At 50.1% G+C, this 24,149-nt stretch overlaps 1 long non-coding RNA gene across 1 annotated transcript; it reads right to left on the reverse strand.

Annotated features, from left to right (window-relative positions):
• Positions 1-781: 781 nt before the first annotated feature.
• On the reverse strand, positions 782-23,798 carry LOC309861587. The gene is made up of 3 exons (XR_014310037.1): positions 23,725-23,798; positions 10,816-10,953; positions 782-864 (listed from the first exon to the last, which is right to left on the reverse strand). It is a non-coding gene; the product is annotated as an uncharacterized lncRNA (long non-coding RNA).
• Between the last annotated feature and the right edge of the window lie 351 nt (positions 23,799-24,149).

The raw sequence follows: 24,149 nt of genomic DNA on the forward strand, positions 1-24,149 counted from the left end.
GACTCAACATTCTGAAAGCACAGAGGCACCCCTAAGCCTACTGCAGCATTTATTTTTCCATAGCCGAGATATGGAAGCAGCCCAAGTGTCCAGCAACAGAAGACAAAGTGGTACATACACACAATGGTATATTACTCAGCCATCAAAAAGGATGAGATCCTGATATTTACAACAGTATGGATGTACCTAGAGGGTATTGTGCTAAGCAAAATAAGTCAGACAGAGAAAAACAAATACTGTATCTCCAGGGATGAATCCTTAAAAAATGCCCTATATATTCAAGTTTTAAGGCAGGACCAGAAGCAACAGTTTTAGCATATATCACCACGATATAAAATAAAATCTTTAAAAAAAGGAAATAATAGGACAACAGCAATTAGGGTAAAAAGACTTAACAACTGTCTTGCTCAACATCACCAGCACCACACCAGCTACACGTCTGACCCCCAGACCAGCATAGCAGGTGTGAGGACAGGTCCAAGCAGAGAAAGTGCTACTTGTCACATTTTTTGAAAAATGATAAACAGAAGGGATGCCTGGGTGACTAGGCTGGTTGAGCGGCCAACTCTTGATCTCAGCTCGGATCTTGATCTCACGGTGGTGAGTTTGAGTTCCACACTGGGCTCTGCACTGGGTGTGGAGCATGCTTTAAACTAAACTAAACTAAACTAAACTAAACTAAAATAACAGCTCTGTCAAAAGTACGTGAATTCACAACTTACATGTAAGTCAAGTTCTACTTGTTCTAAGACAGCATGAAAACCAAGATGTCGTTATCAAGACAGGAAGCAAGATAAATTGTGTATTCCATGTGCCGTGAGATGACTCCGACTGCATCCAAGTCAGCCATGGCCCTCCACACATCTGCAAGAGAGGGTATATTATCCACATTAGCACAGAGGAAACCAAGGCTCAGAGAGGTTAAAAAAAAAAAAAGAGTCCAAGATCATAGCATCATTTAGCAGCATAGCCAGAATGTATAGGAATTACCTCAAAACAGGCCACACTAGTGGAAGAATACCTTAGTGTGGAGTTAGGAAAACCCAGGTAGAACGCTGCCTCAGAAAGGCAGATAATCAATAAAGGAAAAATAAAGAGGCGCCTGGGTGGCTCAGTCGGTTAAGCATCTGCATTGGGCTCAGGTCATAAATAATCCTGGGATCTTGCCCTATGTCAGACTTCCTGCTCAGCAGGGAGTCTGCTTCTCCCTCTGCCTCTGCTCCCCATTCATTCTCATAAACAAACAAATCAATAAAATCTTACCCCAAAAAAAGAAAAAAATAAAGATTATAAGCTTACAAAAGATATGAATGATGAGTCAAAGCTTTCAGTGACACACCCACACCTTCCTACAGTTCTCTGGCTAAAACATGGGTGGAATTGATGGGGTTAGAAGAACAGGAGGCACATAGGCCCGGACAGCACAGCCCCAGCAGATGCAGAATCCTGGTGTAGGTTTAGCTAGCTTTCATTGTCCTTTAAAATGTCAAAGCTAAAGAAATCTGGTAGGGTTATTGAAGTCTGATCCTGGGGGATGCCTGGTTGGCTCAGTCTGTTAGGCAGCAGCCTAACATGACTCAGGTCATGATCACAGGGTCCTGGGATCAAGTCCGACATCAGACCCCTTACCCAACCAGAAGCCTGCCTCTCCCTCTGCCTGTTGCTCCCCCTGCTTGTGCTCTCTCACTGACAAATAAATAATCTTTAAAAAGAAAGAAGAAAGAAAAAAAAGAAAAGAAAAATAAAATCTGATCCACAGTATAGAACAACTCAAAGGATGGTACTTTCTTGGGCTCATTTCTGTTTGTTTGATTTTAAGTAGGTTCCACAGCCAGCACGGACACTAGTGCAGGGTTTGATCTCAGGACCCTAAGACCATGAACTGAGCCAAAGGCAGACAATCGATTAAGCCACCCAGGCACCCCACTTTCTTGGGTTCTAATGGGACTTTTCCTAGGTTCTAATCCTAGCTGTACTGGCTGCCAGGGGGAATGAAGTCCAGCACCACAAGAAAAGCATCCCAAGGCAGCAGTCCTCTGCAGAAGATTTGCTGGTGGCTGCCATCATCAAAGAGTCAGTGGGTGAAGTTGTTGAAGCACAGTGGGAACAATGATAGCCACTGCCTTTTGGGTGTCACTGAATCATCCTACTCATCTTCAGGAAGCCTGGCCCTTCTCCAGTCAACGCAGCAAAAGCAAACTTGTTAGAAGAACAGGGGAGGGGGTCATCTCCCTCCCTCCCAGAAACTGAAGCAACCAGCCAAACAGTGCAGCACTGGAGTAAAAATAAAAATATGAAGGAATGTGGCTGTACCTGGGTAGCTCAGTCTGTAAAGCATCTGCCTTTGGGTCAGGTCCTGATCTCAGAGACCTGGGATCTGAGACCCACATCAGGCTCCATGCTCAGTGAGGAGTCTCCCTTTCCTTCTCCCTCTGCCCCTGCTCCTAGCTCATTCTCTCTCTCTCTCAAATAAATAAAATCTTTAAAATAAGAAATTTAAAAATGAAGGAATGAATCAAAATGCAGAATTCAGAAACAGAACTACAGATATAAAAACTACATATAAAAACCTGAAATATGACCCGGTAAGTGAGGAAGGATTATTAAATCATGATACTGTATGAATTGATTGCCAATTTTTTCTTAGAACATAGAGCACACTGCACTACATGAAAACGAAAACACAAAATTAGGATTGAATACAAAAACAAAATTATCAGTGTTATTCCATCAAGTGTTTCTCTAACCTACTGATCAAAACCTCAGTTCATCCTCCAAAAGAATCTGGGCACCACCTCAGCACACATGAACACATTTTCAGGCCACAGTTCACACTGCTCCAGTCCCCACTCTAAGTCCTGAGCCATGGGCTCCTCCAGGCAAAGCCACCACCAAATAGGCCCCGGCCCTAGAAATCCCCAAACCCAACCACTTCACAACAAGGAGACTCAGGGAGATTCAAATGGGCAGAAACGTGGGACTTTGACTTTTTTTTTTTAATTAAAAAAAAAATACAGCAAGAAACATTTATAGCACAAAGTGAAGAGCTAATCTTTCACAATGTCGAAAGTATTAGAATTATCAATACACCATCAGTAGTTTGATAGGTCAAACAGGCCAAAAGCTGGAAACACAAGAGGAAATGCTCACAGCAAACAGACCTGAAAGCCAGGGCCTGGACCGGCTGACATGGCTCTGCCGCTTACCACAGCGAGAAAGTGTAACTTTCCTGGGCCTCAACTTCCCTCCTGGCCAGCAGGAAAGTGGCAACACCACAAAATTCATATCTGGTCGGGGATTACGTGAAAGGAGAATGCTCAGTGAGAGCCCCGCCACACCGCCCGTCCAGCCACAGTCTGTGCCCAGTGAATGGGAATTTCCTCTACTGCAGCCACATGAAGAGCTGAAGGATCTGCACAGGATGCCTGTTTATTTACCAGTCACAAAACCACGTTCTGCCATAAACAGAGAGGGCAAGAGACCCCAAGAGATGGGAATATCCCTCACCCTTGCCTGGATCAGGCTTTCAAGACAAGTTGGAAAGCCCACAGCAGCTCTGCCACTGACTCTGAATGAGCCTTTGGAAGACAATACCATCCCAAACAACAGTTTAATTTACTTCTCTTTAAAAAGCAGTGAGACAAGGTCTTGGACACATCTTCATAAATTAACAGCTTAGGAGGCTAAACCCCAATGATTTAGTTATGTCCCCAGCAGGCACACCTCCACTCGTGGGCAGCTTCAGGGAGAAAGGGTGCCTCCCCATCCATGAGAACACCCTCTGACATTCATCTGAAGATGCTTCCTACCCATGGGCATTTACTCCCTGGAACCCCCCCATCTAAGTTCCTCTCTGGATGCTGCACGAGGCAACTTCCTCACACCCCCATCACCACTGGTGACACCGCAGCTACCCCATAGCCTTCAAGCAGGGTGCACCTGTCTTTGCTGCCAAGCGTCCCATCAGCCCAGCTCCATCACTGATTTCTGTACCCATAGTTAATTAACTTATGCATGTATGTATATATTTATTTTTACAGCTTCATTTATTTTAGGGAGAGATAGACAGAGAGAGAGATACAGAGAGAGCACACACACACAAATACAGGGAGATAGAACCTCCAGCAGATTCTACACTGAGAGCAGAGCACACCTCAGGGCTCAATCCCACCACCCTGAGATCATGACCTTAGCTGAAACCAAGAGTTGGATGCTTCAACGACTGAGCCACCAGGCACCCCTCTGTACCCTTAATCTTAAGAAAAGACAGACACCGCTTCTTTCTGTCAGCCACGGCCTCATAAGCCATCTGTCACACAGCCAAAGTTTCCAGATGGTAGGACCAGGTCTGCAACACCAGTGATGCCAGAGTATCTCCATAAAACTACAATCTAGTGAGTACCAGGCTCTGCTCTAAGCTCCTAATATGGCCTTCTATTTTGTACCCCTCACAGACCTACATGCTAGGTATTATACACAGTGCACAGAGGAGGACACTGAGGTCCATGGCTTACCCAAGCGATCTACTTTTATGTGGCAGCAGCAGGGGCCTGAACCCAAGTCTGTGACTCCAAGGCCCCTCCGTCAACTCTGTTACTCATGCAGCCCCAACACAGTCATCAAATACCTCCCTAAACCCTCATCCCTCCTGTGAAAAAGCATGGTCTTCTGCCATTTCCCAGATGGGAAGAAAGCCGGCGTGAGCCAGATATAGTGACCTGCCCATGATGGTACAGGCGATGTCCCCTCTGTTCTCCCCCCAACACCCATGTCATTCTGCACGAGGCCCCATGGGGTCCTTCATGCTTCCAGTGGAAAACTCTGGTGAGACCACCAGTCTCCTGGCAGGCCTTCAACTTGACCCTGGAGGACAGGACCAGTTAGCAGAAACCGGCTAGTTAAGCCTCTGAAATGGGGTCCTACCACCCAGGAAAACCCCCTTATCTCCAGGGCATCGCCCGTGTGAATTAGCTGGATTTGTAGAGGGCTCCACAAGCACCAGCCTTGCTGAGTCACTTTCTCTAAGGAGGTGGCTGAGACAAAAAGGACCCAGGAAAGAAAGGCATAGGCTGTTGTGGAACTCCAGTGCCTTGGCATCAACAATTAATGTGAGCAGCTGCCTCTGCTCACCAGATCTGCATTTTATGTGGGGCACACTGTTCAAAGTTTACACCCCCCATCTCTGTAACCTTCACGACAACCCCTGGAGCTCCCTGCACCATCATTACCACCTCACAGACAAGGAGACAAGGCATGAGGGGTGTGTAGAATGATGCAGCTCTGTGCTGGGGCCAACCGGGGGAGGACTCCCACAGGCTTGCTCTTCCCACTGCTGCAGAAGCAGCTGAAAACAACGAGTTTTTCAGTTTGCATTATGTAGAGTGGAAAAGTCAACCATAAAGGTCATTCAATTTTTAAATGGGTTAATCCTCAGGATAAAAACAGTTCCAAAAAATAATTTCCGAGAAGTTCAACATATTCCTCCTTCCAGGTGCCTGGAATGTGATGGAATGTTGTTAAAATAAGTTCTGGCCCATCAGTATGCCAGACAGAAACTGGAAGTAAGCTGTTGCAGGTCCCCAAAGGCTCCGTCACAACCCTAAGGAGAAGACATATAACTTTCACTGTCCCAAAAAGGTTATGTTTAAAAAAAAAAAAAAAAGGTACAGGTGGAACATTTTAAATTACAGACTTTCAATGCAGGGGCAGTGGGGGCGGGGGGGGGTGTCCCCCAACTACCCCCAAATGTTTCAGCTATATATAGTGACTTACAAAAGTGACTCATCACAAGTACCTACAAGGCGACTGACAGGCAACTGACCGATGAGGAAGGTATTCGGACTGCTTACCAAAACCAACACAACTTAGAATTTTCATTATTAAGAAGAGAAAACCATTTATTAAACACTCGCCAGGCACCAAACCCGCTAGGCACTGTCACACGCTCTACTCATCACAAGGCTGCCAAACTCAGTGCAGAAACTGAGGCTGAGTAAGTCACCTAAGATCATGCAGCACCAGAAACTGGATTCCAACCAGTTCTGACATCAAAGCCCACCGCAGCTTGCTGCAATGCTTCAGAACCTAAGCTTTGTGATGATCAATAAACTACATGCTTAACAATGTTTACACATCTCTGTTAGAATTCAAGGTAAGGTTTTAAAAATGACATACACAAGGGGAAAAAATAATACAGTTTCTGGAGGCAGGCTGCCCAGGGTTCAAATCTTGGCTCCTCCACTTGCAAGCTGTGTGACCTTGGACTCCTTTAGCTCCCCTGTGCCCATATTTCCATGCATTAAAATGGTAGCCATAACAGACCCTATCTCCTAAGGTAAATAAAGCATTTTGGTGTTGTTGTTCTTGTTTTAAGATTTTATTATTTATTTGACAGAGAGAGAGAGAGAGACAGGGTGAGAGGGAACACACACAGGGGGAATGTGAAAGGGAGAAGCAGGCTTCCCACTGAGCAGGAAGCCTGGTGAGGATTAGATCCCTACACCCTAGGAGCATAACCTCAGCTGAACAACTGAGCCACCCAGGTGCCCACAAATAAAACATTGAGAATCATTCCTGGCATGAGTTAAACCTCAGAAGGTGTGGGCTGGTGTTACTTCTTGCTGGCCACTAGATAGAGTCATCAGCCTCAGGCCCACTGTTTTAGCAACTCATTTGCATAAACAAAGCCCAGGCTCAGCCACTTTGTGCTTACCCTATGATTTCTTCCTGTCACTAACATCTCTCCTCACTCCTGCTCTGTGGCACTAAGCTCTGGGCCTCAACTTCCCATCTGTCAAATGAGGTGAGGAGCCCAGCTGATCTATCTGAGGTCCTTCCAGCTGGGCAACCTAGGGTTCTTGGTAACTCAGGGCCCAGAAATTTCAGAACCATCCTAACACAAACATTACCAGATGACACTCACTCAATTTCCTCAAATCTTCTCTTCCGTGTTATGTATAAATGCTTATTTTCATGGCAAATCTTCTCCAAGATCCCAGAGCTCCATGAGCACCCAGAATAGGCTGGGCAGGCATCCCCAGTGCTGAGGTTGGGGACATGATGGTCAGAAGTTCTGACCTCCAGGGGAGATGGATTCCAAATCAAGCGGCTCTGATAAGCAGGTCTTCCCTGTTATAGAGGATTTCAACAGAGCACAGTTAAGAGGAAGTGCAGGTAAGAAACTCAGAACTTGGCCCACCGGACAGAGGGCAGTAGGACAGTGGGCCGGAGGGGTGACAGAGGGATTGAGAGGAATGGCACGATCAACAGAGGCCAGCCAAGGCAGCACTGATGCTCAATGTGAGAGGGTGGGCTGGGGATACACTGTGAAAATGGCTTCAAAGGCAGGAAGCAAGCCCAGCTCAGCACAAAGCAAAGTCCTGAGCAGGAACCTTCTGGGACCAGGTTGGACACTAAGGTGAGCTGAAAATGGCTGTGGCACCCAGTGCAGTCTGAATCTCACCCATGCCTCTCACAGGCTGGGTGACCCCGGACCAGTTATGCTATGTCCTTTAATGTTTCCTAAAGGGTATATTCACTCCATAACCCTGAGCCATGTTCTCATTTCGGTGAGTGTGGGAGGCCGCAATAAGGCTTGAGACGAGAACCAAACCAGACCCTGACTTGTGCCTCCTTTAAAGTCCAAATAACCTAACAAAAGGTTTAGGACGGGAAAAGTTCAGGAGCACTGGGCAAGAGTCTGTGCTATGTGTTGTGCGCTCGCCTACGTGACTTCCCACACGCTTACTAAACAAATGAGAACAATTCGGTTGGGCTAAAAAGTTCGTTGCTGGTCCTTGCTGCCTTAGTACAACCCATAATTTACTTTCAGGTTTGCTGTATTTGTACTGGTATCAGCCATTTGGCGTCATGAGGAACCATAGTTGCTTAACTAAACACAGATGTAATGTCACTATATATATGGCCTTAAGGCTTTGAATAAACTTAGCACTGTTGGACATCCTCCTCAGTGCTCCTCCTGTCCCCCATCTCTTTGCTTCTCGAGTTCTTTTCTTCATCCTCTTACCCTCATGTTCCTGGTTGATTTGTTGCGCCGGCCACGACAGGTGAGGATCTGATGGTGCCCACTATCTACAGAGATCCAATATATACAACTCGGACAGCCTGGAGGGGGGTGGGCAACCCAGGCTGGACAGGGAGTTAAGAAGGAGTCAGGAAGGGCGCCTGGGTGGCTCAGTGGGTTAAGCCGCTGCCTTCTCTGCTCAGCAGCGAGCCTGCTTCCTCCTCTCTCTCTCTCCACCTGCCTCTCTGCCTACTTGTGATCCCTCTCTGTCAAATAAATAAAATAAAATAAAAAATCTTAAAAAAAAAAAGGAGTCAGGAAGAAGTCATTCCCACACTTGAGGCATGGGTTTGTACTGACCAGAGACACTGGGCAAGAGACAGTGTCCTAGGACTGCTGTAAGACTAGCCGGGTCCAGGCAAAGCGCCTAACAGTGTGTAGATGTAACCCATCTGTAAAAGGTGGACGGGGGGTGGTGGTTGCAGCTGGTTGAGCATCTGACTCTTTGTTTTGGCACAGGTCCATTCACCTGGCCCATTCACCTGTGCCTGCATGTGTTCTGTGGTGTGCTCTTTATCTCTCTCTCTCTCTCTCAAATAAATAAATCAAAAAAAAAAAAAAGTCAGGAAGGATCAGGAGACCTGCTGTTAAGGTCCCAAAGACTCCACCCTCCTCAACTAGCCTCCGGAAATAAAGTAAGTGGATGCCCAGGAGCCTCCTGGACACAAAACTTTCCAAAGCAAAGCTTTCAATTTCATACTGGAGAAAAGGTTGCTGTGCAAATTCAAGACAAAAAAAGACGGCCATGGTGGGGTGGGTTTGGACAGGGTTGGTCCTGTAGGTCTCTGGCCACTAAATGCCCACTGCCCAAGCCAGGAGCCTGGAGTCTGTGCAGCCAGTGCTTCCTGAGGCTTCCACATCATAGCCTCACTCTGAAGTTTCCTCCTGGAAGCTCCTTACCCAGGGAGGCCACCTGTGAGCACCCCCTCACACACACCCCAGATTCTGCCCCTCCATCCAGCTGGAGTGAAGGATCCCCAAGCCTGCTCTCTCTGGTCTCTCCTGCACAGAGAGGAGTATGTGCCCCAGAAAGGAGGGTCCCTGAGGATACCTGAGTCCTTGGCCCAAAGACAGCTGGCTTGAGAATGTGGGGTTTTGGTGCTCTAGGCACAGCAGTTCCTAGAGGAAACAGGGTAGGGAGCTCCAAGGTGGAGGGGAGTCCCGGGAGTCTGGGATCACAGATGCCAGTGGCCCCCAAGTGGAAGAGTTTCAGTAACTCCAGAGGTGAGAGGGGCCAGGGGTCAGGCCTGGAGGTGGACAAGGACCTGTGGGGTAGGGGGCCAGAGATGGAAGTGATCCCAGGGTGGTTGCAGGCCCAAAGTAGAGGTGTGGGGGTGGGGGTGGGGGAAAGGGGTCCATGGGCCAGAAAAAAATGGTATCCTGGGGCTCCTGGGTAAAAGGCACTTGAAGTGGAGGGGGCCCAGTGGGGCCCAGGCTGCGCGGGCAGAGCCAGCGCCTCTCAGGCTGGGGAGCCCGGCGATTCTGAGGGACAAAATTTTCCATCAAGTTCTGGAAAAGAAGCCTGTCAGCACAGGCGTCTCTCCGGGGTCAAGATGAGCCCAGTGGTGCTGGGCCCCTTGATGTCAGTAGGGCCCCACGGGTTCCCTGGATACCGAGAAGTGGAGCGAGGGCTGTGGGGCAAGGGCTATGGGGCTTAGGAGCGCCAGGCCCCCCTCTCGCTCCCTTGGACGAAGCAGCAGGTGGCAGCGGGCAGCAGGGCCCCAGTCTCCCTCTCTGCCTAGCGCCCCTACCCCTCCCCAGCCCCTCAGTACCCGAGTCAGCTGGGCACCGATGCACTCCCCCACGCCTTGCCCAGCCAGCCCAGAACCCCTGCCTTCCCGGGAGGCGCTACTTGCCCAGTGAGTTTGCTGGGCCCACAGAAGGCGGTGGGCGGGACAGGCAGGTGCAGGTGAGCTGTGGCGGGTGGGGGGCAGCAAACAGCAGTGCAGGCCTCTCTGCAGGCCCGCGCGCCCTCGCCCAGCCTCCTGTTCTGTCCTGTCCGGTGAGGGGGCTGGCTGCGCCCCCTGCTGGTTCCCGCTGCTCTTCTGCTGACTCCAGGACCCCAGTCCCCGCCCAGTCCGGCCTCCCTGCTGCTCCCTGCTGCTGCTTGAGCTCCAGGCTAGGCCCGCTGCTGCTCCTGGGCGGCCGAGCTGCGGCCCTGGAGCTGCGGCCCCGGTGCGGTGTGGCTGGCCCTTTTCTCTCCCCAGGCACAGTGGAGCCGCGAGGGAAGGCCTGAGGGGATCTTCTGTCTGCTCAGTGCCAGTGGACACTCTCCAGGGGCCTCTCTACCTGGTGGGCTCCACCCATGGCCATCTTGGTACCCCTGGAATCCCCTTCAGAGACCAGGTGAAGCCCTCCTTGGGGAATCCAGGCTCCTGGGACCAAGGCGAGTTGATCTTGTGTACTGCTGTGTTTGTTCCCTGGACTGGCATGGATTGACAGTTGCTGAATTGATCTATTCTGGGGTCATCAATGGCAGAGCAAAGAGTTCAGGGCTGGGATCCCCAGGCCTGGGGTCCACACAGGCTTGGAGCCCTCTTGGCTGTCCCTGACAGAATGACCAAAGAGGAACCCTCAGAATCATGGATCTGCCTTGAACTGGCAGAGCATTGAGGGACAGGAAGGGGAATGTCTCCTTCGCAGAGTATCTGGAAGCCTGAAGTGGAAGATGGATTTGTCTGAGCCATGGTCATTAGTGTTGGGCCAAGGAACCCCTGGCTTGCTTCTCCTACCTGCATCCTAGGTCTAAAAGGGTGTCTGGGTGGCTCCCTCAGTGCAGCATCTGTCCAGGGTCCTGGGATCCAGCCCTGCATCTGGCTCCCTGCTCAGTGCAGATCCTGCTTCTCTTTCATCCTCTCCCTCTACTTGTGCTGTCAAATAAAATAAAAAAAATAAAAGTTAAGAGGGGGGACAAAATGGCGTGGAAGTAGGAGGCGTCTTTTCAACTTGTACCCCAAAATGATCTGATTACCTACCAATCACCCATGAACTCCAATCACCCATGAAATCAGCCTGAGATCAGAATTATACACGTGTGGATCTCTACAGGGGGAGAAGAAGCCAGTGGGCAGGTAAAGCGGAGTGGGAACTGTGAACTGATCTCAGAAGATAAACAAAAGGGGGAGGGAGCTACCAGAGGCAACCAGTTGGAAAGTAATACCCCAATACAAGCGAGAGTGCCCTGCGTCTGGGGACCAGCATTAACTCGGAGACTGGTTGAAAGCACTCCAAAAGAGCAAAGCATCTCTGGGGAAATTGTGGGAATCGGGGCGGCTAGGGACAGGGGCTTAAGTCCCTGGTCCCAGGACAGCCTCCCTTGGCACTGAGTCAGAGAGAGTGCGGCAGAAAAACCAGCTCTTGGTCCCTACGCTGCCAGCGCAAGGAGAATGCATGGGGTCCGTTTCCTGTGAGGGGATGGGAGCCACACCAGGCGGCAGAATGCAAGAGTCCTGCTATAGAGCCTGAGATACTCCCCTGAGAGAGGTATAAAGGCCCAGCCGGTGCCCTTTGATACACGCCCTTGTTTCAGAGCCTGCACCAAACTCTCGCCCCAGAGAGGTGCGCGAAGGCCCAGCCTGGTGCTCTCGGTCCTGTGCCCCATTCTCAGAGCCCGAGACCCGCGCGCGAACCTCTGCCTTCCCTGAAATTGGTGCATGTAAGGTGGGCGCTCTTAGACCCAGAAAGACCGGGTACTCCCAGCCCGGGCCAGCGGGAAAATCTCAGTGTGCGATTGCTGCTTGGAACCTCTCTAGCGGTCTAGAGGTGCCCAAAGCTGCTGCTGCCGTGCTTTTGGGTACAAGCAAAAGATCCTCCATCCCCAGGGACAGCGACTTGGAACCTGCTCTGCCAGCGGCCAAGGAGGAACTTATTTGGGCTCTGCAGCCAGACTGAGGCTTCTCTCTGAGAGGGAGATCAGGGTGCGGTTTGTTTTCCTCTAAAACTACAAAAACCATCAAAAGCGGTCAAAGTGAGAAAAAAAAAGTGAACAAACAAAAAACCGCCAGAGAACAAAAGCCTGAAAAAAAATAAAGTTTCCTCAGAGCCCACCCCCTTGAGTGGGGCGGTAGGACTTAAGTCAGAAAACATCATTGACTGAAAACCCACATGGCAGGCCCCTTCCCCAGAAAACAAACCAAGAAAGAAAAAAAAAAAAAAGAGAGAGAGAGAGAGAAAAAGTACTACAAGAGAACTACCACTACTACATAGGAAACTTTTATCTTTCATTCATTCCCACTATTCTGGTTCTTTTTTTTTTATATATATAGGTAATTTTTTTAACCCCAGCAGGATGGTGGAAGGGGTACATGGCTGAGTGCCTCCCGGGTCTGACCCTGTGTGATGCCACCCGGTGCCTGCAGCTGCCCTCTGGAAGGTGTTGCTTTAGTGGCAGAGCCGGAGGGCACCAAGCATGTGTGTGTCTCCAAAGTCCTGGGCACCACATCACAATGCCTTCCTGAGAAGCAGAATCAAGGACAGTTGCTGATCTTCATTCCTTCCTACCAAAGGTATCTCATACACCATCTTTGGAAGTTGGAGCCAGGGGGCGCCTGGGTGGCTCAGTTGGTTAAGTGTCTTTCTTCAGCTCAGGTCATGATCCCAGGCTCCTGGGATGGAGTCCCACACATTTGCCTCCCTGCTCAGCTCCCCTGAGCCTGCTTCTCCTGCTCCCTCTGCCATTCCCCCAACTTGTGCTTTCTGGCTCTCTGTGTGTCAAATACGTGAATAAAATCTTTTTAAAAAGTTTGGGCCAGGGGGCGCCTGGGTGGCTCAGTGGGTTAAGCCGCTGCCTTCAGCTCAGGTCATGATCTCAGGGTCCTGGGATCGAGTCCCGCATCGGGCTCTCTGCTCGGCAGGGAGCCTGCTTCCCTCTCTCTCTCTCTGACTGCCTCTCCATCTACTTGTGATTTTTCTCTGTCAAATAAATAAATAAAATCTTTAAAAAAAAAAAAAAGTTTGGGCCAGGGATGCCTGGGTGGCTCAGTTGGTTAAGCCGCTGCCTTCAGCTTGGGTCATGATTCCAAGGTCCTGGGATCGAGTTCCACATCGGGCTCCTTGCTCGGCGGAAAGCCTGCTTCTCTCGCTGCCTCTGCCTGCCTCTCTGCCTGCTTGTGTGTACTCTCTCTCTCTATCTCTGGCAAATAAATAAAATCTTTAAAAAAAAAAAGTGTGGGCCATACTCTTTAGCCATTCTACTTTCCCTGGGGTAATTTGCCACCTCCCTGAATTTACCTGCATCTTTCCCAAAATCTACTTATCTTCCAGCCTTCGTGACCATAATGAGTCTATAAATTTTCAATAGACAGTGTGAACTTACACTTGCTAATATTTGCATAACATGCACCTCTTTCGATCTCAAAGAAAAGCTTCACACCACAATGGTCTCTAATCTCCAATTAGTTTCTGTTTTGGGATCCCACTGGAATTCTATGCGCCTGTCCCCTAAGATCGCATAAATTGTGGTCCAGTTTCCCAGCCAGCCAAGGAAAGCACATGGGAAATCTTGCTGAAGTATGAGTAAGAGCCAACGAAAGGGAACATATTTATCTGCCTCGAATGCTGGGACCTGAGGAAAGCAAGTTTCATTACAGACAAATCAGGAAGGAGGTGCAGATTGCTTTTTATGTCACTCTGGAGTGGAGGTCTGCTCACTCACAGAAGCTCAAAATCTTCACAAAGGACAATGCCCCCCACCCCCAAACTCAGCTGGGGATTCTTAGGAAAACTTTAATTGAAAGTATTACGGATTCTCCAACTTCCCAAAATGCAGGAGGAACATCTACAAGCAAGACTGTCACCACTTTTAGGCAATTACACTTATTTACCTTTTTTCTTCCTAGAAAATCATCCTCTCTCCCAATCCATGATCTTCTTTTTGTAACAGTTTCCTAAAGAAGGAAACAGGTGTCCTCCCATTCCAGTTCCATCCAAAATAATAAAATAAAAATCTTTAAAATTTAAAAAAAAAATTGTGATTTGTTGAGACAAAGCACATATGCAGAGGGACAAGCAGACTCTCCCACTGAGCAGGAAGCCCGATTTGGGGCTCGATCCCAGGACCCTGAGACCATGACCTGAACGAAGGCAGATGCTTAACCAACTGAGGCACCCAGGAAGCCCCAAAATAATTCAATTTTTAATCACTTTGCCATAGACACTTTTGGGTGGCTTTGAAACACCAGAATCTCATTGACTTATCAGTGTCCTCTTCACCATCTCAGAAAAGGACTGGGTGCCTCTCAGAGGCCTCTCTCCCCTCCTGACCCAGGTCCCAGCCAAAGGTCCTTCACATTAGAGTATGAGGAACTGAGCGGGATGGGGTGTGGAAGCACCCTGGGGTGGGGTGGGGGGCTTTGGGGCCCTCCCACTCCCAACTTCAAAGACAGAGCCTGCTTTCCCCTGCCTCATATAGGTACCCTGGGTTTGCCCTCTTTAAGGTTCCTGGTTGCTGCAAAGGTCTGAAAATCTCCTAAGTAGCACAAAAGCCATCATGTGCATTTTGGCCACACGAGACAGAGGGAGTTTAAAGGAAGAAAGATAAAGCTCCCCAGAATGAGCCAGCAGCTCTGGGCTTCCCCGCACATCTTTCCTGACCTTCAGAACCCTGGAAAGGAGCCCCTTGGTGCAAAGTCACAGGGGGAGCCCACGCACAGCCCAGGCCTCCTGCCCCAGGTCCTCTCCAGCCATAAACTGACCCCCTAGCCCCTTCCAAACCGTCTACAGCCTCAAACCACTGACGTGCGGTTCAGCACCCATCTCCAGAGCGCAGGATGCACGTGGCTTCCGGGCACCCTTCCGTGGCCGCTCCCAAAATCACCATGGAAATGTCACAGCAAGGAGACAAGGAATCGATTTTTATCCTCTGGGTTGTCTTCCCTCGTAGCCCCTCAGGAGTCCCCACGCAGCAATGCCGCGTGGGCCCTACTGCTCTGAATCCACTTCCCCGGAGGAATCCGCTTTTCTTCAGCGTCTGTGTCTGCAAACCCGGCTCCTCTAACACCCCCCACCAAACGTACCAAGAACCAACGGGGGAAGAAGTTCATTTCTGGCCGACAAGCCTTTAATCCCTGAGAGCTGTGGCTGATGCAGGAGCAGCTTTTCTCCAAATGGTGATTTCGATACGAGGTCATTTTGCCTGCCGGCCCCCAACATCCCTGACGTGTGGCTGCCAGGGGCCTCCCCGTGGCCAGGCCTGAGAGTGGAGCCCACCCTTGGGCTCATTTTCCACCGCGCTGAATCCAGGCAGCGGCCCGGTCTCACAACAAAGGGTGCTGAGTAACGAGGTGCCGCCACCAGGAAGAGAGGCAGCAGGTCAGACAGATCTGGAGAATGACACTGGCCTTCAAGGGCCCCTCACAAGGGAAATACCATTAAGTAGCAGATCTGAACAGATATACTGTGTTCCACATTCACGCCGTAAGGATGGGGTTTCCTCGAGCCCTAATCAAAGGAACTCTTTCACCTGAGATCACTTGACCAATCGGTGACTCAGTTTCCTTATACTAAAAATGAGGATAACAATACATCACAAGATTGTTTTGAGGAGCACACACGTTACAAAGTGTTTAGAGGCACCTGGGTGGCTCAGTGGGTAAGCATCTGACTTCAGCTTAGGTCATGATCTCATGGTCCTGGGAGAGGGCCGTGTCAGGCTCCTTGCTCAGCGAGGAGTCTGCATGTCCCTCTCCCTCCCTCTTCACTTCCTGCCCTCTCTCTCTCTCTCTCAAACATATAAATAAAATCTTTAAAAAAAACGAAGTTCTTAGAACACTATATGCACATAGTAAAGGACACACAAGCACTTGTTAAACAGATAAAAGGGTACAAGAGGCTGGCTTCCCTTCAGATTTCTAATAGGCTCCTGTCTGGGGGTCTCTAGCTCTTAGGAAGTGGGCAGGCCGCAGAAGCCCAAGATTGTAGAGTTCCTCCGAGGCGAAGTTCAGTTTTCTATGCAGGACAGAAAACCTGTAAAACACATCCCAGACTTGCTTCGCTGCCTTCCTAGTAGGGAATCCGTTCCCTCAAGAGTGGTCCAACCTCTCTTCCACTATTTGGGATGTAGAAAACGTTTAGACATTTCTCCATTGGTGCTGATTCCATCCTCATTTTTAACAATCTAGCTGTGTGTTCATCTGGTCTTCTGTTAGTTCCTTTATTCAACAAACACAGAGGACTCACCGTATCCTAACTGTGACCAAGACATCCAGCATCTCATCCCACAAAGGAAACATATTAGCAAATGTGGCAGCAAAGAGGGATGGGGTAAGGCAGTGACATCTGAATCAAGATCAAACTAACAAGCAGAGCCTGCCATGAAGAACATTCCAGGTATGGGCCCCATAGGCATGAAGGCGGAAATGAATAGATTATGTGCAGACAGCAGGACAGGAGACTAAGGGGACACTGGAAAGGAAGGCTGCGGAGCAGCTGTCGGCATTGGAGGCCTTGCGAAGGACTCTGGAATTCCCTTTGGTTTCAGCCAGAAGCTACATGAAGGTTTAAGCGGGGAATCATCAGATTAGCCTATATTTGTAAAAGATCGCTCCTCTTCCACAGAAGAAATGGGGATGGGGTGGGGGTGTCCATGAGCCTAGAAGCTGGAAATGGAAGCAGATGAAGTTTCCAATATCCTGGCCAAGGAGTGAGTCTGTGGCAGTGAGAGTGTCAAGATTTGCAGTTCTAAACTTTTTAGTAAAGTGGCTTATTAAACACACAGCTAACTATTGCCCGGGGTTCCTACTTTTGTAATAAGTTTTTTCTGAAACTCAAAAAGGGGAGAGGGGCTCTCTGCACCACGTGCCAGTCGGGGCGGAACATCATCGTCACATTACAGGGTGTTTTCAGAGTCTGTTATCCTTTTAGTACGACATCCCTCCCACCCCGAGACAACACCGTGCCTCTTTCCGCCAACAGAAGTTGAGTTTTTCCCTTTCCCTCTTCCTTCTTTCAAGGGCAGAGCTCAGGGCTTCTCCAGAGATTCCATCCTAAGTTCATAGATCTCACCAAGGCGACCACATTCCCCTCCCTGTGGGCGCCAGGAAACGCCGGAAACATCTGTATCTGCACCTGAACATGGGACCTTGGATCCCAGCTACAGTTACTTGTGCTGTGGTAACAAGGACATCATGTCGCGTTTCAGGACATTTTCGTATATAAGGCCTCGGGTCGGGATGCTCAGGGTAGGAAAAGGGTGGGTTCGCCCCTGGGCAGAGTGGCATACCTTCTCTCTCCTCCTGGCCTTTGCCCGAGTTGGAGATGCCCTGTTCCTTCCTCTTCACCTGAGTAATCATTATCTCTGCTTCCAGAAGCAGCTCAGGGGGCCACCTCCATCCGAGGGGCCACCTCCTCCCCAACCCCGCTGGACCAGGTGACCCTCCCCAGAATTCCATATAAATCCCTGTTAACGTTGATCCCACTGCTTCCCAGAGGCTCTTTCTCCTTGTCTTTACTTTGTCTCTCCTGCTGGACCCCAGGAGACAGGTCTCACTCATCATTATATCCCACCAGGGTTCAGTATGTTGCTGAATTAACACATGGCATGTCCCGCACATCACTGGCAGCTGGATGAACTGGAACACAGTGTGGCAGCATGTACTGAAGCAGGGGTTCTCAGAGCACCAGGGGATTCAGTCTGTGAAGCATCTTCCTTCGGCTCAGGTCATGATCCTAAGGTCCTGGGATCCAGGCCTGCACCGGGATCCCTACTCAACAGGGAGTTGGCTTCTCCCTCTCCCTCTGCTTCTCCCCTCCCTCTCAAATAAATACATAAAATCTTTTCAAAAAATAAATTTAAAATAAATTTTAAAAAAATTAAGCAGTTGTTCTCAGCTGCAGGTGATTTGGCTCCCCAGGGGACATATGGCAATGCCTGGAGAAACGTTTGGTTGATGTAATTGGAGGAAAGGGCGCCACTGGGCATTTGGTGGGGAGAGGCCAAATTGGAGGTGGCCAACATCTGGCCATGCACAAGACAGGCCTCAGCAAAACATCACCCAGTACACGAGGTCGACAGGGGAGACCCGCATCTAATCTAGGAACTGTAAAACCTTTTCCTAGGTTTACATGATCAAGGGAAATGTATCTGTCCATCAAAACCACAAGAATGTCTAAAGCAGCTTATCCTCGGAAGCCCCAAACTGGATGCCATGTAAAAGACCATTAACAGGAGAACGGATAACCGACTACAGTACCTACGTGATGGAAGACAACAGACGATAACGAAATTTAAGATGCCACATACGCGACAACAAGAAGGAATCCACAGATGTCCTGAGGAACCGAACCACCAGAGCAAGGTAACAGGCAAACTTGATCGCTGGTGATGGAAGAGAATCAGGGGGCAGGGAGTGACTGACTGGGAAGGAGCAGGAGCGAACCTCTGGTGTGCTCAGAATGTTCCTGATCCTCATCTGGGTAGTAGTTACACACAGCGTGCCGCATGTTAGGACTCATGTGCTGTGTGTGTGTATTACACCTCAGCAAGCTTTACCAAAGGCAATGGTCCTCTAAGAGCCCCGGCAGGCAGGAATCACACACTGGAGCAGGTCCTCCGAGCATGACTTTCTAAGGATTTCGGTGCACAGCCGGCAGGAGCATTGTAGATATGTTTATGGAGACCTATTTCACCACAGACACCAAAAACCTTACAGTGGGTCCTTGATTCAATTCTGCTTCGGTCATTTTCTGCTAAGGATTGTGCTACAGATGTGAACACAGACTTAGGTTTCAAGAATATTTATCACAGCAGAACAAATACAAGAGGGAGGCAGCAACAACACGGACCCAGAGGAAACTGTGTGATACCGCAGACTCATTAAAATCGACATTTAAAAATGTAAATGGAAAACGACTACAATATATTAATTACAATTAAAGAGCAGGTCACCCAACAAGCTGACACCTAAGATATATGAAGAATATACTCAATATGATTAACTATGATTAGCTAAGGTCATGAGGGGTTATGGGATTTCTTAAAATTTTATCATTTTTCCCTAAAATGTACATATATTACTTATTAATAAGAAAAAATACACAATCACACTTCTTAAAAATAAAGGTGAGTTTTCAACTCTAAAACTGAGTACCAGGGGCGCCTGGGTGGTTCAGTGGGTTAAAGCCTCTGCCTTCGGCTCAGGTCATGATCTCAGGGTCCTGGGATCGAGCCCCGCATCGGGCTCTCTGCTTAGCAGGGAGTCTGCTTCCTCGTCCCTCTCTCTGCCTACCTCTCTGCCTACTTGTGATCTCTATCTGTCAAATAAAATAAATAAAATCTTTAAATAAATAAAATAAAACTGAGTACCAGACCCCACACAACTCCCAGATTCCCCATGGATTCAGAGCCCTGCTGCCTGCAGAAGCGCTCTATCGACGCTCATCACAGTGGCTGAGACAGATTAAATAAAGAGATAACATTGCAGATTTCCTGTCTCTTATCCGACTGTGCAGATTGGTTACACAAATCCAAATCCATACATGCATTAGATCTCACTGAACTGCGTACGCCCTGAGAAAAAGACCCTGTAAAGCAATTCCCTGTAAAAATACAAAAGTATTTCTGACAGCAAAAGTTTTCAGATGCTGTAAAGAAAAAAAAAACTAAAAAGGCACGACCTTCCCTGATTAATCAAGTCTCCCTCCAGGGAAGGCTACCACTTCCCCAGGTAATCTCATCGCCTCAGATGAAACCATGTTTCTCTGTGAAGTGGAGGTGATCGCAGCTCTCTCGGAGTACTCGCAAAGGTTTGGCGTGATTATGAAATGGAACACTATGACCGGGGCCCGCTGGTTGTGGTCACCGTCATGCCCACAGCCTGAACACCACCTCCCTCCAGGAAGCTCCCTTCTCTGAATTCTGTGTGGTAGGGGCACGTGGCTGACTATTAGGGAGCACTGCATAAGGCGTACCCTATCGCTTGCCCAGACGCCCAGCTCCTCCCGGAGCCACCGAATGCCATACAGAGCTAAAGCTGGGAGCAGTGGCTCACCGTGGACACCAATGATGAGGGCTCAGGTACCTCAGCTCACAAACCCATTACAAGCATATACATTTAACTCTAGCTTTAAGATGTTTCTCCTCTTACTTCTCAGTCAAAAAAGACTTTAAGCCGAGTAAACCAACAACAAACCCTAAGATAAAACATTTAACCGTGTTAATTTCCTAAGGCCTACGGTCGTCTTCAGCCTCTCAAGGTCACACCTCCCTGCTGAATTATTACCGAGTGTTGCTGACACGGTACACAGAAAAAAAAAATCTTAGGATGTCCGGCCTCTAAGAGAAAAAGCAAACAGCTCAGAATGCAGCCAGCCACGGCAAAGGAACCACCGACAAAGCCAAACACAGAGGGGCCCCTGAGCATCTGGGAATCTGCCTGTTCCTTTGCCTCCTCAGAGGAAACGAGTCACAAGACTGCTCAGAATGGGAAATGAGAAGGGCAGAAGCCTGGAAACCAGCGCGTCCTGAATTTCGTGCTGCTTCCAAGGAGTGAGCCCGCCTGCTGTGCTGCTGTGTCAGTTATTTACACAGTGGGCAGGTGAGGCTGACAGCTTGAAGGGGTTATTTTAGAGGGAGAGCTGTAAGTCTGATCAGGAGAAGGTTCTGGACCCTGGGGTCCCAGCACACATCTCCAGCTTCCAAGCTGACCCTCCCTTCAGACAGGGTTTAAGAGGCAGCAGGGCAAGCATGGTCTTTGTATTTAAATCACCTCAAGGGGGCCCATATCTCCAGGCACAACCAGAAGCCAGGGAGGAGAGGGAAGGGGGAGAGGGGGAGGGTACCTCCACTCCTATCTGCTGGCTGCACTTCTGGAGCGCCTGATCCAGGAAGCTAAATGTGTGGACAGAACAGAAGGAAGAATCTGGGAAGACTGGAAGACTAGAAGAGCTGTTCGTGGACTAGTCTCAACCTGAACCACAGAAACACCTCTGCCTCCCTGCCCTCCTCCCCTCGGCTGGGCACCAGGTGCCTCCCTACTGCACTCCAGATGCAGATCCAAGCTCAGGGGTGCCCAGTGCCGATGCCTCTCTCCGGCGCAGGGACTCTAGGGCATCAGCGGGACTCCTAGACAGCACCTGTGATCTCTAATTTAAAACCAAAACCAAAATCCCCAACCAGCCCAATCCAGCACAAGCAATACATATTTATGTGTAAGACACCTATGCACACATACACATTCACTTATCTACACACACACACACACACACACACACACGCTTTTGCAGCAGAAGGCAGGCATGAAACCTGTTCCCTAAGTCCTTTGCTTTCCTCATCTGCTTCTAGCAGCAACAGCCATTTCTGCTACGGATTTTCCTATTCGAGGGTTGATCACAGATCCAAATGCCACCATCCTGTTTGCCACCCTTTCCTACCCCACCGGCCCGCTGACGTCTGTCAGTGAACCAGGGAACAAAGATGGAAGACAGGCCCAAGCTGCCTTCCTAAAGTGGGGTTATATTTGACACTTTAATAAACCTCAGAGCCTGAGCCTCTCTGCTCTCAGACTGGCCAGGGTGCAGCTCTCACTCTTACCAAACCCGTCCATCTCTCATCCCCCCACCGCGGGGCACAAGGGTTTTCTCTGCCCGGCATCTATTTCCAGGCCCCATAAATCATATCCCATTGTTCCAGGCCATCTGAACTCATGCTTAATAAACCATCCACCTCACCCTTCCGCCACCACCCCGAATTTCCCACAGGGAAAGACTGTTTCAAGAAGAAAAGGAAATTCATCATTAGGGCTGGATTTTAAAAGCAAGCTTCCACAAAAAACCAGAAAACAAAATTGGGTATAAATACGATCCAATAACCACTAAATGTCTTTGGTTAAAGCACCTGCCTGCCTGTGATTCTCAGGTCCAGATGTGAGCTCAGTGCACATCCGAAGGAAGCAGAATTTGAACCTGATGCTAAATGACAAATGATCCTGAACTTCATGACCATTTAAGTGCCACAGTGGCTAGACTAAATTGCTCTGATGCAGAATTTCTCCCAAGTATAGGTTACTGAGAAACATAATATTGTTTGAAAATGTATTTAGGTGCGCTCATCCTTCTCAGACCAACACTCATGGGCTCTTAGTCATAACCAGGCTTAAGCTAACATGATTCCCCTATTTTCCCCAGAGAGGGAGGGAAACAAGAGGACATGTCTCTCATGTTCCAAGATCAAAAACTGGATCACAGCACTCACAGCATCAAGTCTGCCAAACCAGAGCTCTGGGTATGTACAATTCTTAAAGAGCTAATTGAATGGAAAACAGCCATCTGGGGCTGGAAACCCTTATGACATTCTGGGAAATGTATGGGCTTTAAAAGGATTATGCAGGGTGATGTGACGTTCAAAATTCCCAAACTCTGAACTGAAGCCTAAATGAGAATATGTTAAATTCACCCATTCCAAAACACAGCACAGTTGACTCGGACCCTAGAGCCCAGCTGTAGCTCAGGGTGTCCACACTGCAGCCTGTCTGTGGGAGGTCTGCAGACCACTCCCTGCTGAGAGAGTCCAGCCAACCCAATCAGCCTACCAGCAGGCTGTGGCACAAGGTCCAGATCCTAGCCCAGGCACCAGCCAGGGTTCCCTTTGGCCTGCCCTCTTATGGTTGAACAACAATCATGGAGAGCCACAGGGAGAGCGGCATTGGGTCCAGTATGGCCACTCCCTGGTCCTCCACAACACTGGTTGCACACTCTTCAACACAAGAAAATGGTGTGCAGAAACAAGGGCCTGCCACAGTAGGCTGTCGAGCAAGGAACAGAAAGCATCAGGGGACAGGTGGGACTGCTGGCTGGTCTCCACCTCTCCCAGAGGGCAGAGGCCGCAGAGCTTCTGCAGGCTAAGCAGAGACGTGTCAGAATTACCTTCCCAAAAAGTAGGCAATAAAGGAGGATTTCAAGCAGCCACAACCACCAGCAGGCCTGCGACCTCCAGATATCAGGGGCTTGACCATGACCGTGTCGGTAAGCAGAACACACAAGTGCCTTCTGGAGCGAGAGTAGACAGCTTAACGCTGATAACTGGTCCTCTCACTCTTCTCTGCTCTCAGCAAGTGATCCTGAAAGGGATGGACAAAGTTGGTCAGATTCACTGGAGAAAACACGAGCCAGTGAAGACGTCCCGGCTCGCACTAGGCCTCCCTCCAAAGGCTGGCTGCCCCACCCCTGGCACCTGGGTAACGCCGCTCTGGGGCCATCCACACAAAACGATTTACGTACCCCCCACCCGCAACAAACACACACAGACACAGACACACAGACACACACACACACATACACACACAAGCTGCATCGGGCTTTAGGAACCTAACTCAAATGCACCCCTAACGAGCAACCCCACAGGTGTGACTGGGTTGGACACTCCCAGCAAGGGAGGGAAGGCCCCCCCTTGGGTCCTTGCCAGCGGCAGGGTGCCACCTGGGCCTCTGCCTCATCCTCTCCATCCGCGGGGAAGTCGGAGCGGCCCCCACCAACCACCACCACACAACCAGATTGATTCTCGCACTTCAAATCCCCGCTGCCAGGGCCCCATCTGGGTGCTGACCGAAAAGCCGCCCTCAAGCAGCTGGCCTGGCAGAGCGTCTGGAGTTCTCCCAGCCCCGTGCTCACGCCTCCCCAGGCCGCCCCCGCCCCCGCGGGCCGCGCCTTACCGCCAGTGTCCACGAAGCGCGGGGGCGGGCGGTCCCGCAGCGTGGCACTCCAACCCGCGCTGGCCTCGTCCTCGTCGGACTCCGGCCCTTCGGGGGCGTCGGGAGGCAGCGGGGGGCCGGGGCGCTCGTGTTCGGCGTCCGAGGAGGAGCGCGAGGCGGCGGACGTGCTGTAGAAGGCGTTCCCGCTGCTGTCCGGGCCGGACTAGCCGAACACTTCGTCCCAGATGTGCAGGCTCTCTTGGCCCGCGAGGGCCGCCTCGAGCAGCGCCGGCGCCCTCCTCCGCGCGCTCCCGCCGACCTGGGCCATGGCCCCGGCCGCCGCCTGCGCGCCCGCCCCCCAGAGCGCCTCCCAGCCGCACGCGCCGGGCACCGGGCCCGCGCCGCGGCCCGCCGCCCCCCACCAGCGCAGCCCGCAGCACAGCGCC

This window comes from Mustela nivalis (assembly GCF_964662115.1).
Source record: "Mustela nivalis genome assembly, chromosome: 3".
Lineage (NCBI taxonomy): Eukaryota > Metazoa > Chordata > Mammalia > Carnivora > Mustelidae > Mustela > Mustela nivalis.